The sequence below is a fragment of the Metopolophium dirhodum genome, chromosome 1 (assembly GCF_019925205.1).
Source record: "Metopolophium dirhodum isolate CAU chromosome 1, ASM1992520v1, whole genome shotgun sequence".
Taxonomy (NCBI): domain Eukaryota; kingdom Metazoa; phylum Arthropoda; class Insecta; order Hemiptera; family Aphididae; genus Metopolophium; species Metopolophium dirhodum.
In genome coordinates this window covers 28,738,283-28,752,124 of record NC_083560.1, presented here as the reverse complement: position 1 = coordinate 28,752,124, position 13,842 = coordinate 28,738,283, and the positions used below count along the sequence as shown (strand labels likewise).

Genomic DNA, 13,842 nt, shown 5'->3' with positions numbered 1-13,842 from the left:
ACGCTCATAAAAATTTAATTTGACTTTCTTGTAGACATTTTTTTTTTTGATAAAGGTGACAAACTTATAAAGAATCTTGTATTATATATTAAATTCTTAGATTAAAAAAGAAAATTTTTCATGTATTTCTAACTCAAAATAATTTGCAAATTTTCGTCATTTTTACGTATTTTCAATATTTGAACTTAAGATGCTTATAAAAAAAAATTGTGACTGGATTTTTAATTTTTTTCATCTACCTTTGAAACAATATACTAGAAGCCTTATATACACATATATTTATACACATACATATACATAATAATATATATGGATAATACAATTGAGGCATATAGGGCCTTTTGGCCTATGAAAAATCACAGGGCGAAGTATCAAAATACTAGAAAAATATTCTGCTTCGGCATATGAAATTAAAACTTTATGTTGTCATTCAAAAAAGTAAAAACTTAAAAACTATAAGAATAAAAAATATTTAAAAATATGATTTTTTTTTAATAAAAACGTTGTTTTTCTAACAATTTGAAACTGTTAAAAAAATATTTTCAAAAATATTAACACTTTATAAAATAATGAGTTTTTCATGATAAAAGAATCACCTTGTATAGGCATGTAATAGGTACCTAGGAACGGTATCGGAGGTGATTGGTTTATCTTCCGATATAAATATATATACAGAGTGGTATATAATTGGTAGATTTAATTTACAAGAGCTAAATCATTTTTTCTTATAACTACCATTTGTATACACTTAAGTAGTTTATTCGGTAATCTAATGACACTCAACAAAAAAAAAAAAAAAACATAAACAAAATTGTTGGCAAACATAGTTCATTATTTTTTTTTAACATACCAATCATCAAAATCAATATTATTATTTTAATTTGTTATGATAGGTAATCGTAATTAATTACTTCACAGTTACTTTTCTTACAATATCATAAATTTGGATTCTTTATTAGGTGGCTTAAGTTATAATGGTAAATTGGTAAATGGTATTCGATTGTTGATATTAATGCCTTATGTATGTACCTATGGGGGTTAAAAAAAATTGTGTAATGAAAAAAGTGCAATGTTTTGTAGCGCTCTTCTCGTATTGAGATAAACTTGAAATTTGAACCATAATTGGTTGTACTTATTGGTAGGTATCGCATGCAAAGTATGAATTTAGGAGTTGAACTTCATAACCCTTCTTATTTTTTAGTTTTGGACAGTTAAATTTTAAATTTTATTTCGTACTTTTCCTATCATAAATTCCTACCATACTTTTTTACAATAGCATTAATTCGGATTCTTTATTAGGCAGCTAAGGACTATGGTAATAGGTACCTAATAGCATTTGATTCATGTTAAAATAATATTAAAAATCTATAATTAACTTAGATTAAAAGTATGTCTAAGTTAGGTTACAAACCTATATTGAGATTGACTATTTATCTAAATATCTTGCAAATAGTTTATTTTAAATTACGATTATTAAATAATTCTTAAAGAATTTCAACTGTTAAATTCAAACTTTGCATGCGATACCTACCAATATAGGAAACTTATTGTTCAAATTTCAAGTTATAAAAGTTAGTTAGAAGAAAAACGTATTTAGCTCTTGTAAATTAAATCTATACCAATTATTTCAATTAAAAGTATTAATGCAGATTTTACTAAACTTTAAAGGGTCATGGTTAATAAAATAGCCAACCAAAACTGATGATTTGACTATCAACATATTTAGAAAAAAAAGCTCTCCAGAATCCATTAAAAATATAGAAGTTGCCATTTGAAAAAATAAAGTTGATTTTGATATCGGTATACACACCTGCGTGCTTAAACATTTTGAAATTGTTATGAAAAAATTGCCTGTTAAAAATAAAGGAACACGTCTTTTTTCGTTTTAACGAAATTCCGTGTCATCGATCCATAATCGTTAAAAAACCCCGCGTACAATGACATAAGATACACATTGTATAATAATAAATTATCGTATACGCCAGCCGGTATAGATGAACCGCGCGCGAAAATAACGTTGAATTTTGATTGTTTCACGAATACACCTCCGGCGATAAGGTGCAGAGTGGTGACTCAAAACGTTCCGGGGCGCACGCACACGATATAACAAAAATAATAATAATAATAATAAATTCCTGTCGTCCGTCTGCCAATACTAAAATTATTGTTACATGTCATTCAGTTTTCGCTCCATAACGTGTATAATACGATAATAATATTATTTTGCGGAATACAATTTTATAACTATAATACGCGCAAGTGATGTGTGCACAGTGCGCGTGTGTTGTACGTACATATCATTATACTGCGAATCGCAGCTTAGTGCCAACGTACGCGCGCTCCCCCCGCTTGACCGTCCCGCAAAATCCGAACACACGGTACATCGTTTTTATTGTATATGATAAATTTAGTTAATTTTTGTAGACATTTTTTTTTTTTGATAAAAGTGACAAACTTATGAGGAATCCTGTATTATGAATCTTAGATTTAAAAGGAAAATTTTTTATGAATTTTTAACTCAAAACAATTTGCAAATTTTCGTCATTTTTTCGTATTTTGTCAATATTTGAATTTTAAATGCTTAAAAAAAAAATTGTGCTTAAGGATTTTTAATATTTTTCAACCCTATTGTAACGCTTTATAAGGAGCCTTGCATTAAATTTTCACGTTTAATTGCCTAACAAATAGAATTTTATTGATATTTATAGAAAAAAAAACTAAAAAAATTGAAAACTGACAATGTCCGTTAACAGCTCAAAAAGAGTCAAATTATTTTCAAAATTTTATCGTGTATAGAAAACGATAATATAAACATTCAGTGAAATTTTCTAGTATTGACAGTCATTAGTTTTTTAATTGCAACAAAATAAGAAAATCGTTACATGAGAAATCAAGTGAATATCATATGTTGTAAAAATATGAATTTCAAACGCTCATAAAAATTTAATTTGACTTTCTTGTAGACATTTTTTTTTTTGATAAAGGTGACAAACTTACGTCACCACTCACCACCACTCACCCGGTGTCTGCACTTCACGGATCCGACGACCGCAATAATGGACGCGTTGGCCGTCGCGGCGATCCTGATGCTTGCGCTGAGGGCGGCTGTCTGCGTGGACGCGGCCGCCAACGTGGACATCGGTCGCAGTGTGGACTTGCTCCAGCAGTTCGGTATTATCGGCGACGTGCTGTACGGCGACGTGTCCAACACCAAGGAGTCGGTCACCCACGACATAATCGACGGGGCCGATCGTTTCACGTGAGTGTGCTTAAAAATAATATTGTATACTAAGCCTATAAGTAATCACAACAAATTTATAATCACAACGACAGAAAAAAATTTTCCAAAAGTTCAATCATTTTGTTCTTTTATTTGTTTAAATTTTGAGCTGAAAATAGTGGCAATAGAATAATCTTTGGGTAACTACTTGCTATTGAACTTAATTAAGATATATTTATTCAAAATTAATTTGAAATCACCTATTTTGTTGATAACATTTTTTAAAAAATAGCTCTTTAAATCAATAATCAAAAGCTAAAGAAAAATAAGGAAGAAAAATAATTATTTGTATGTGTTTGTCAGTATATAAAATATAGTGTATACAGTACACAATATGATTTAATTATATTTAAATGTATCGTGGTTATTTTATATACATAAGTTACTCTACAATCAATACATTAATGATTAATATAATGTTTTTTTTTTCCAAATTACTTTTAATCTTGTAAATCAATATTTTAATTACTGTCGAAAAATAAAAATAAAAATGTTTAGACATTCAATAGGTATACAGTAAAATCTAACCTAGAAATTGTGATAAATGTTTGTCTATAATAATTTAATTTAATTATAGCCTATAGGTATGTAATAAACTAATAACTAATTTATTAAATATTAAACTAATTTCAGATATCTAGAAAACATAAGAGTTTTCATATCATTAAATAAAACATATAGATTGAGGTACATGCGAGCCACGCATTTCTTCTTCGGTTTAGCCACGAGCTTCATCGTGGAAAAGTTGAAGGAAAATAAATTTAAATTTTCACAAGTAATTCCATACTTTACGAATAACGCTCAAATTATATTTATTTATCGATTTAAAATAATTCAAATTTTGTTAATTTCGTGTATATAGATGACAGATTACATTGGAACATTCGTTGTTTTCCTGATTGGCGTCTGTGTTCAGGTTTATGGTGCCAAATTCTTCACTCGACAATTAATTACCTTATTATCTGTTGGAACATGCTTTATACTCGATCGCTAACCATTGTACATGGACACTTCCAAGCATGTGGATTGTCATTTGCTTGTTAACGTCTGGATATGGTAATATATACATTTTATTAAATAAATGGGCTTTGAGTAGTTTATGACTTGTGTTTTAATAATACGGTAGAATCAAGGTTGAAATATACAAGGTTATTGCATTCATACCCCTTCTAGATCAAATATTTAATGATAAAAACAAAAATGGCAGCGTAAAGGGAGCCAATAATAATCAAGTATACATGCGCGGGAACTTTGAATTTGTTAGCTTTTGTCAGCGTTTTTTTGATGACGAGAAAAATGTATATTTGTGATACCCCTTTACGCAGCCATTTTGTTTATGATGATAAAAATCCGAGTCATTATGCAATAACCTGTATATTTCAACCATGGGTAAAACTGAGAAGGTTTGGGACAAATTCAGATTTTGTTTTTCACTTGCGTGTTATTACCACACATTTATATTGTCTCTACAAAATTCTCAGAACAAAATAAAATAGTTTGAACATTCTTCGTTTCAATTAAGTTCATTTTATGAACGTATATAAATTCAATGTACAATATTACATTATAATCCCGACATTTTGGCCTTACGACATTGAAGAATCACAGCAAATATTTAATTTGTATCTATACAATTTTATAATACTATATTATGACTCATCCCTTATGACGGGTGACAGCCCCGAGTTTAACATCACCTATGGTAAACTATGGTTGAAGACGCCATATATAAATAAAATAAAGGTTATGAAGGTAAATATATTATAACTTTGTATTGGTATTATCTTATACGCGTTCCTCTATCATCATAAATCACGAATTAATTAAATATGAACTGGCCAACGGGGTTTATATAGTACTATCTTAATTATTATATTGTCAAGTAGACATTAAAAAGAAAATGGCCAAATGTTGCCCAATCCCGAAAAAAAATAATACACTATAATATACTCACGTCCATCATCGAGATATCTATACAGTATTTATATTGCACATTTAATTATTATACATATATTATTATTATTACCATATCAGATTGTAAAATATAAATTTCATAGGTACAATACAAAAATTAAAAACCAATCCGCCGCACTGTATGTTGTAATGTACCAAATATAATATAATACCAATATATCAACTAATATATTTTATGACGAATTATAAATATACTACAAAGGAAAAACTCCTATATTCCTTATAAGTATACAATGTAATTTTTTAAGTGGGTGGTCTGAAATTATAATAAATTGAGATGACTATAATAGCTCCCCCCCTCCAAGCTCACATATTATATCGCAGCCTGCAATGACGATTAAATACCATAATAATAGATATATGTCTACAAGATCGTCAAAATTGCGAATTACTTTAAAGACATAAAAGTTGACTCAAGTCTTTGCTCATTACTGTTTTTTTTATTCACTAATTTATCAATGGATCTATTCATATATTCATATTAAAATGACCTTATTCTCAATGACTAGTGAAACATAACACCTTTCTATTATTTACATTCATCACTTCAGTCAGAATATAAAATCAAATAAAATGATTTTTTTCTTTTACAGGTCCTCTTTTAAAATTATTTAAAAACAGAATTACTGTGACTTTGGGGAGACTCTCGTACTCTGTTTTCTTAGTAAACCTCACAGTCATGATGATGTCTCAAAGTTCGCAGAGATTGCCTGTATACCTTTCACCAATATCCGTGGTAAGATGACATTTTGTGTTGATACATTTAAAATTTAAATTAATCGATGAGTTAAAATTTAATCTCGATGCGTCTCGAGTTTGGATAACTGACCACTGAATTTTTATTATAATAATTTTATGGTATGAAACTCATTCGTTTTCAGATCGATGCTTGGATATATGATACATTTAAGAGTTACGTGATGGTCTTAGCGTTATACTTGGTTGTCGAAGCACCATTCGCTAAATTGGTTAAGCCATGGATTTGACAAGTGTAAATATTATTGTTTGCGGTTAGTATTTGTTTGATATTTGGAATACTTTGAAATCAATTGAATAGACAAAAAAGGGTTGACACTGGACCATTATAATATATTATGTTAAAAATATTTATTTGTTTGAACGAAAGTGACCGTCTCCTAGATTGAACTGGTTAATGTACTATCATTCCTGCTATGTTTAAAATATTCGTATTCATATTTTTTTCTAACTTATTTTTTTTCCATCTTGGTCAACCTGTTATTTTTTAGTACATATCCACATCATAATATTACAAAATTGTTAATTTCTAAACTGTTTAGTGAATTAAATAGTAGGTAATTAAAATAAATAACGATTTATTAATTTAATTATATTTTGCTCATTGTTACCTTTTTATTACCTCATACCAAATTCAAGTTAGAATATTATTAGTGTCTTTTTTTTAATTGTACTGTGTTTTTTTAAGTCAGGGGTTGTTGTTCTAATTTTTTGAATTGTTATGATTTTTACTCAAAACGAATATTTTGTTTTAACTGTATCATTAATTTTGGAATAGGGGGACGGAGTGGTCGAGTGGACTAAAGCGTCGGCTGCGACGCAGTCGACCCGAGTTCGATTCCTCGGTCATGGGCGGCATTTTTCTTCGGATAAGTCACGGTGTCCGGGCATGGCAGATACCTACGGGTGCCCACTTAAAAATCTGCCAAAAAAACTACACACACGTGTTTACCAACCAACAGTATCCTCCCCTACAAATAAACAAACAAACAGCTAATTACCATAGTTGCCGGGCTATTATTACATAATACATTCAGAATTAATTCCGAATGCCAAATTTTTAGTGTGATAAAGAAAACATTAACCTATATTAACTGCTAAGTCATAACAATATGACTTATATGTATATTTTACATATTATTATATTATTGTATGTACCTACTGTATACCTTAAAGTTAAAACTGTTCATTAAAAAATGTTGAGCTGTGGATAATTGTGAATATAAAATCTTATATGGCTCATATCAACTAATGTTATATGAATTTTATCACATTTTTAAACTTAGACCCTATTATGACCATATGGGTGAGGTGAAAATAAATAATAATTATAGGTATAGGTATAAGATAATTTCTTAGGTAGGTAGCACATTTTATACACCTCTGAATAAATGTTAAATTGTCTACTAATGTATCCATGTTACTTTTATAGAGAAGAGTTCCCGAATAGAGAAATGAACCTTATCATACACCACCTGAAATTTATACCATGTACTATACAACAAATTGTATTATTTACTTATATTCACTTATTAATAATATTATTTTTTGTGACTATTTAGTTGATATTATTATGTTTAAGATTCTGATCGGAGCAAGGGATCTAGTGGTTTGACAATAGTGTTTTTTTTTATCCTGTATACAAAATTTCTACCAGAAGGAGTGCTTCGATTTCAACATATAGTATCTTATCTTTTAGCGAATTGGATAATGATGGTACTTTACAGAGGTCATTTTTCGATTTTCTCATGAGTTATATTATAATGCCATGAGAAAAACCACCGACAAATTACAAAAAACTGTTAAAAATGGCATTTTAATTTCTAACGCTTTGTTTATCACCATAGAAACGACTAAAAATAAAAATAACGATTTAGTTATTTTGTTGTAATTCATAATATTAATTCAACATACAGACTATTATAAAATATAACAAAAATTTCATTTGTTTTTCATATTAGACCAATACTTTTATTTTTTTTTTTTGACATTATACAATATTATTAGGTAATTTTTTTATTAATACGTGAATACTTTTAATTTTTTGAGATTATTATCATTATTGTATTATACCAATACTTTTATTTTTTATTATTTAGAAAATACGTAATATTGTGATGTTTATATACTATATATATAGACATATAGTATATAATATATAAATGTAATATATAGATTATTGTATGGCCGCAACTTGTACGTACCTCTAATAAACCCGGGCCGCAACTCGTACGTTATTTAGGGATTGGGCCGCAACTCACCAACACCGCATGAAATGATTCAGCTCCATTTGTTGTGTTTGGATCATTTTCAGGTTTCCTTGCCCATAAATAATGAGGAAAAATAGCATCCTCTGTAATATATGTGTCAAGTATATAATCTGTAAATTCAATGCTATTTTGAGTTTTTGGAGCAATTGACATAAGTTCAATAAAATCATCGCCTACTTCGTTGGGTGGTAAATATGGTAATCCAAAAAAATATTTAAGCCAAACACCAAGTTCGGAATCGGTACCATATTCTCTTAACAATATTTTATTTTTTTGCATTTGTCTAAACCAACATTGCGATAAATGAAACTGACAACACATCAATTTACAACCTGGGAATGTATTAATGTAATAACTCCAATATGAGCTTCTTTTTCAAAATCTGAATGAAATTTTTGTACATTCATAATTTTACCTGTTAAATCAAGACATATTATTTTTATTTCTAACCACATAGAAATATATTGATCTTCAGATTTTGATGTCAAAAATGCATATACTACGGGTATGTAATAATTATGTTTGAAGATGTGTGTTGTATATAATTGATAAAAATAATTAGAAGCGTAATTAAATGTTCCATCGCCAAAAACGTTTTCAGATTCACAAAGATGTTTTACATTTTCAGTACATGTCAATAAAATAATTTGTTTTTCTCGATTGACGAAACAAAATTGTTCATTATTAGTTTTAACATCAACTTGAGTTTCGAACAGTTGGTCAAACGCTTCATTAATAGTTGTGGGTATTTTGGGAAAATGTTTTTTACGAATCCTGTAAGCCGATTCTCTCAATAATTTAATGTCATTATGAACTATTACCTCCATAAAAACGGGATTAGTGTCTTGAATTTCTTTTCGTATTATTTTATTTGGTCTTGCATGTAAGTATTCTTCGGCTTTTCTTTTCACGGCAGTTCTAACACACCGAACAGCTAAATTATGATCAGTAGTTGGTTCATGATTATGTATATTATTATTTGAAAAAAATAGTATTTTATCGATAATAGAATTTACTAAAACACTCTCGGTACATGTTCTGCTAGTACACCGAAAACGAAAAGATCCGTTTTTCAAGTGGTTAGATTCACTAAAAATATGATTTTCAATTGAAATGCATCGTTTATTTCGTTTTGTATTAAAAATATAATCAATTTTAAGATCCATATTTAACATAAACTCACTAACACTATAAAAATACAACTTCGCGTTTTCAATGTTCAAGCAAACTGATATTTGAAAATATGATAGAGTTCTACTAGCTGCCCGACCTCTATATATGACTGTGGTATATTTAGATTGATCTAAAATTCCCTATACATTATATACAATAATTTTTATCTTAATTTTTAGACTTTTATCTTTTATATTGCTCGCTCAAACACATTATAAGAAACTCGCCCAAACACATTACTTTTATTATGAGCGAAAAAAGGTAATTCGTCCAAACGCAGACCGCCCGTTTCCTAGATAGGTAGGTCGTAGGTAAAAACTTTGTAAGCTAAGCGCGAGATTAAAAAGTGTATTATGTGAATGACTTTTTTTTCTAACTATTATTTATTCATCGTTCATTAATCATTAGTATAGGCGTATATCTATAAAATGTTAAGTTTTTCACGAACAATGTTTGATCAAGGTATAAACTCGTAATTATAGCGTTAGCTGTTAAATATATTATGTTTGATATCTACAGCTATAATATAGTAGCAATACTATTCACGGTGTATTCGTGTTTGCAATCATAATCATAATATTATTATAATGATACAGGTGACTCCATTTGGCTATACCTACGTAATAATTAGCAGTAATATTGTATTGTTTTTCTGTAAATTTAAATCACACATAGATGTGCACTGAAATTATAAAACATAATGAATAATTTTAATATTATATTATGTAATAGCCGTAGCTAGTAGGTGTAGGTATTAATTTACTAAAAGTTTGTTAAGTATGATAATACCAGTAAACCCTGACCTTGCATTAAATACGTCATTACGATTGCGCACAAAATGAGTGCAATATGATGCTAGGTAACAAGCTGTAGGTACCAATTTTTTAGTAATTACCTACTAATACGAGTAGAAACGAGTGTGTGGTATATCATAATATGGCCGTGAACTTAGTCTATAGAACATAACATACCGAGTACAATGACAATTATTATATTTTATTATTACTATACTTATTATATGTTTTCTACACAATTTATATTATTCAGGTTTCGTAGAATTTTGCTGGTCAAGTTGAAATCGAATCGCTGGAATTTCTTTTACGATTTTCTCTGAGAACTCGACGCTTAATTTTTTTTGAGCTGTGTCCGATTCACGATTGTGCTCACCGATTACTGCACTTGGGATTTGTTAGAATCAGTTAAAATGCTGGTATAACAACTTTTGTTGCAACATATTACCATTTTTTACAATCCATTTTCTTATAAAATGATATAATATATTAAGGAAAAAAATACAATCGTATGATACAGCCAGCGTGGTGTATAATATATTATAATATTATATAAGAATTATATTAAGTATGGGCGAATTTAACCGTAGCATAACCGCTACAACTAGAATTTGTTTAGGAGTCTAGATGATGACAAACAATATAAATAAAGATTGCGAAATATTATTTTATATTTTATTTTATTATATTATAATATTACAAATAGTACCTATGTAAAAATTCATTCTTCTATATTTTTTTTTATATAATATACATTGAAAATCTCATCTATATTTATTGGTATAATGTTACGATAGTTCGCCATCAAAGCAAGTTCAGACAATCTATAATATATTATCTCTTTGTTAATTCCTCAAAAAAAGAGTACCAAGTAGGACATCTCAGAAATTTAACCGAGTTTATAGAAAATCCCTATATAAAAATAGAACACACCAGTATGCAAACATAACTACCATAATCATTGATTGATGGTTATCAGTGCAAGTATAAAATTAAATTCCAATTTTCATTGTTAAATAATGTTCATATACAGCCAATATGCAAAGTGAGTAGTCAATAGACTATCAAAAAAGAGACATTTAGTATGTCCTTACATAATATACATAATATATAATGCAATAGGTATGCATAAAATATTTTAATTGAACCGGAAACTTCACTATACGCCACCGCGGAACTTAATATATAATCACAAAGCACGTATTTGGTAATTATTATAATTTAAAACTAAAATTAAAAAATATCAATAGATTATGTGGTATCACCCGTATTAGACAATACGCGGTAAACCAACCATCGCCTTACCCTCGTATTCTCTAGTTAATGACACTCTCTAAAGTTAATTAGAATGGCACTGTTAACTCGTTGAGGTACGATGGTAGGCGCTTATCAATTCTTAGTTCGTTCCTATCTAGTTGAAATGATTCAAAGATTACATATTATACCTTGGCACTATTCAGTTTAATAAAACTTCATTGACACATAGTACGTATATCCCGGCGCTGTTCCTATAAAAGGTAAGAACGTAAGAATGACTAAAATAATGTTTAACTCGGGTTTTCAGGTCGGAAACACTTTTATTGTATTAAAACAAACACAAATAAAACACTTACCAAATTCAGATCGCCTAGCCCGTACTACGATCGGCGTTTCACACGCACGTCGTAGCTACGTTCTCGCGAATCACTCAGCGACAACGGGGGGCCAGGCCTGCGCGTACGGCAGTGTTATATAGAAAATATTATTGTCGCCTCAGCACATTATTGCTTCGCTGGCCTGACCTATGTCAATAATTTACAATTTGAAATATTCCCACCTATATTACATATATATAAAATAATATTATTTTGACGACTGTCTGCAATATACGACAATTATTCAAATTTATTTGTATGCATTTACATTAGTTTAAAAAAATAGCTTTATAAAATATATATTAGAATCTAAAGCGTTACTCAATGAGTGAATGGAAATAATTTTTATTTATGCATACTTGGTAATTGGTACATAGAAGTACATTATGCAACAGTATAACACCAAGTTAATTATTATATATATTGTATTACTTTTAAAAATACAGTTAGGTTTTAAGTTTATTATGTTCTTGTGCACAATATTTAATAGTAACTACTAACTAGGCATAAATTACATATCTCCACTCTTCGAGTTATATTCAAAAATATATAGGATTTATTTTAAACTGACTTTCACTCTTATTTTCATTAAGATGAGTGAATACTCAATTCATATAATACAAAATGTGTAATGCAATTTATGTGTGCTACTAATTAATAACTCAATTTATTATGTATTTAATATAGTAATTAAATTTAAATTGTTAAATATTTAGCCGTGACTGTCATAAGTCATTATTGGATGCGATTAACCACATCAATACGTTTTATGAAAATACTATGTACATATTACATGTCATTGTTGGTTCATTAACATGATTAATTAATATTAATATGTATATTATAATATATCCTACTCTTAAATATACATAATGTAGTACTAGTATTTTTGTGCCCCCACATCGTATATATCGTGAATAAAGAAAAAAATTATTAAATTAATTGTAACTATATACAGAAAGATTCACCTTCACAACAGAAGTTTGTATTACCACAGAACATAACTTAAGTAGCACAAAAATATTCAAGAATTTGAGAATATAGTCTTTGACTAGGTATATGTTTAAAAATTCCAAAACGAAAATTTAAAAAAAATTTATTTATTAAAGGAAAAACGGGAATGTGCATGCTCAGTGGATCATCCTATATAATATCACGTAAGATACTTATGACGTAGGTATAGTGCCTTTAATTATACGTTTTCAAATTACATAAAACTATGAAAAAATAAAAATATTTAAAAATCATTAAATATAATAATTAACTTGGAGGGGGGGGGGTCCTTCGTCGTACTTACGTCAATAAGCGTCACAAATAATAAGCTGGGATTGCCGCAACTTTCCTACGCGTAAGTACCTATATTATATTATGGTCGGGCCGTTATCCGATGTCGGTGATCTTGGCAAGGTTAACTCATCGAGTGCAATTGCGTTGATTAATTATAAACAACATCAAAGTAATTCAACCCCAGACGTTTGCGGCGAGCTCACCCACTTATCTATACAAGGTTGCGTTGATAATCTATAACGAATGTTACTTTTTTCCTTATATATACGTTTTACAACCGCGCGACGACCAAATAGTCATATTATCGCAAGTGCCGCGCATTACTGCAGCACTATATTTAGCAGCTTTTCGCCGACATTTTACATTTTTTTTATCCAAACATCCCACTAAAGCAGCGTATTTGTACCATCGAGAGTTTCCGATATAATAATATAGGACACTATTCGGAATATTCTTGGTAATATATTATTTAATTTCATCAGCGCGGGTATAATATTATCATATCTATTGTTCGCTTACATGTTTACAATATCGGCATTTTTTCTCACCATAGTTGTATTAGGCAGAAGAAAATGTCTCCGCAGTAGGCACGATTTTATCATTCTATGCGTGGGACTTATAGGGGAACGGTGTCGAGAACCGATAAATTATATATTTATTAAAATATAGAGATCGTC

General features: G+C 29.1%; 1 pseudogene; it reads left to right on the top strand.

The window, feature by feature from the left end:
• Window positions 1-3,056: 3,056 nt before the first annotated feature.
• Window positions 3,057-6,240, top strand: LOC132935555 (uncharacterized; annotated as a pseudogene).
• The last annotated feature ends 7,602 nt before the right edge of the window (window positions 6,241-13,842 follow it).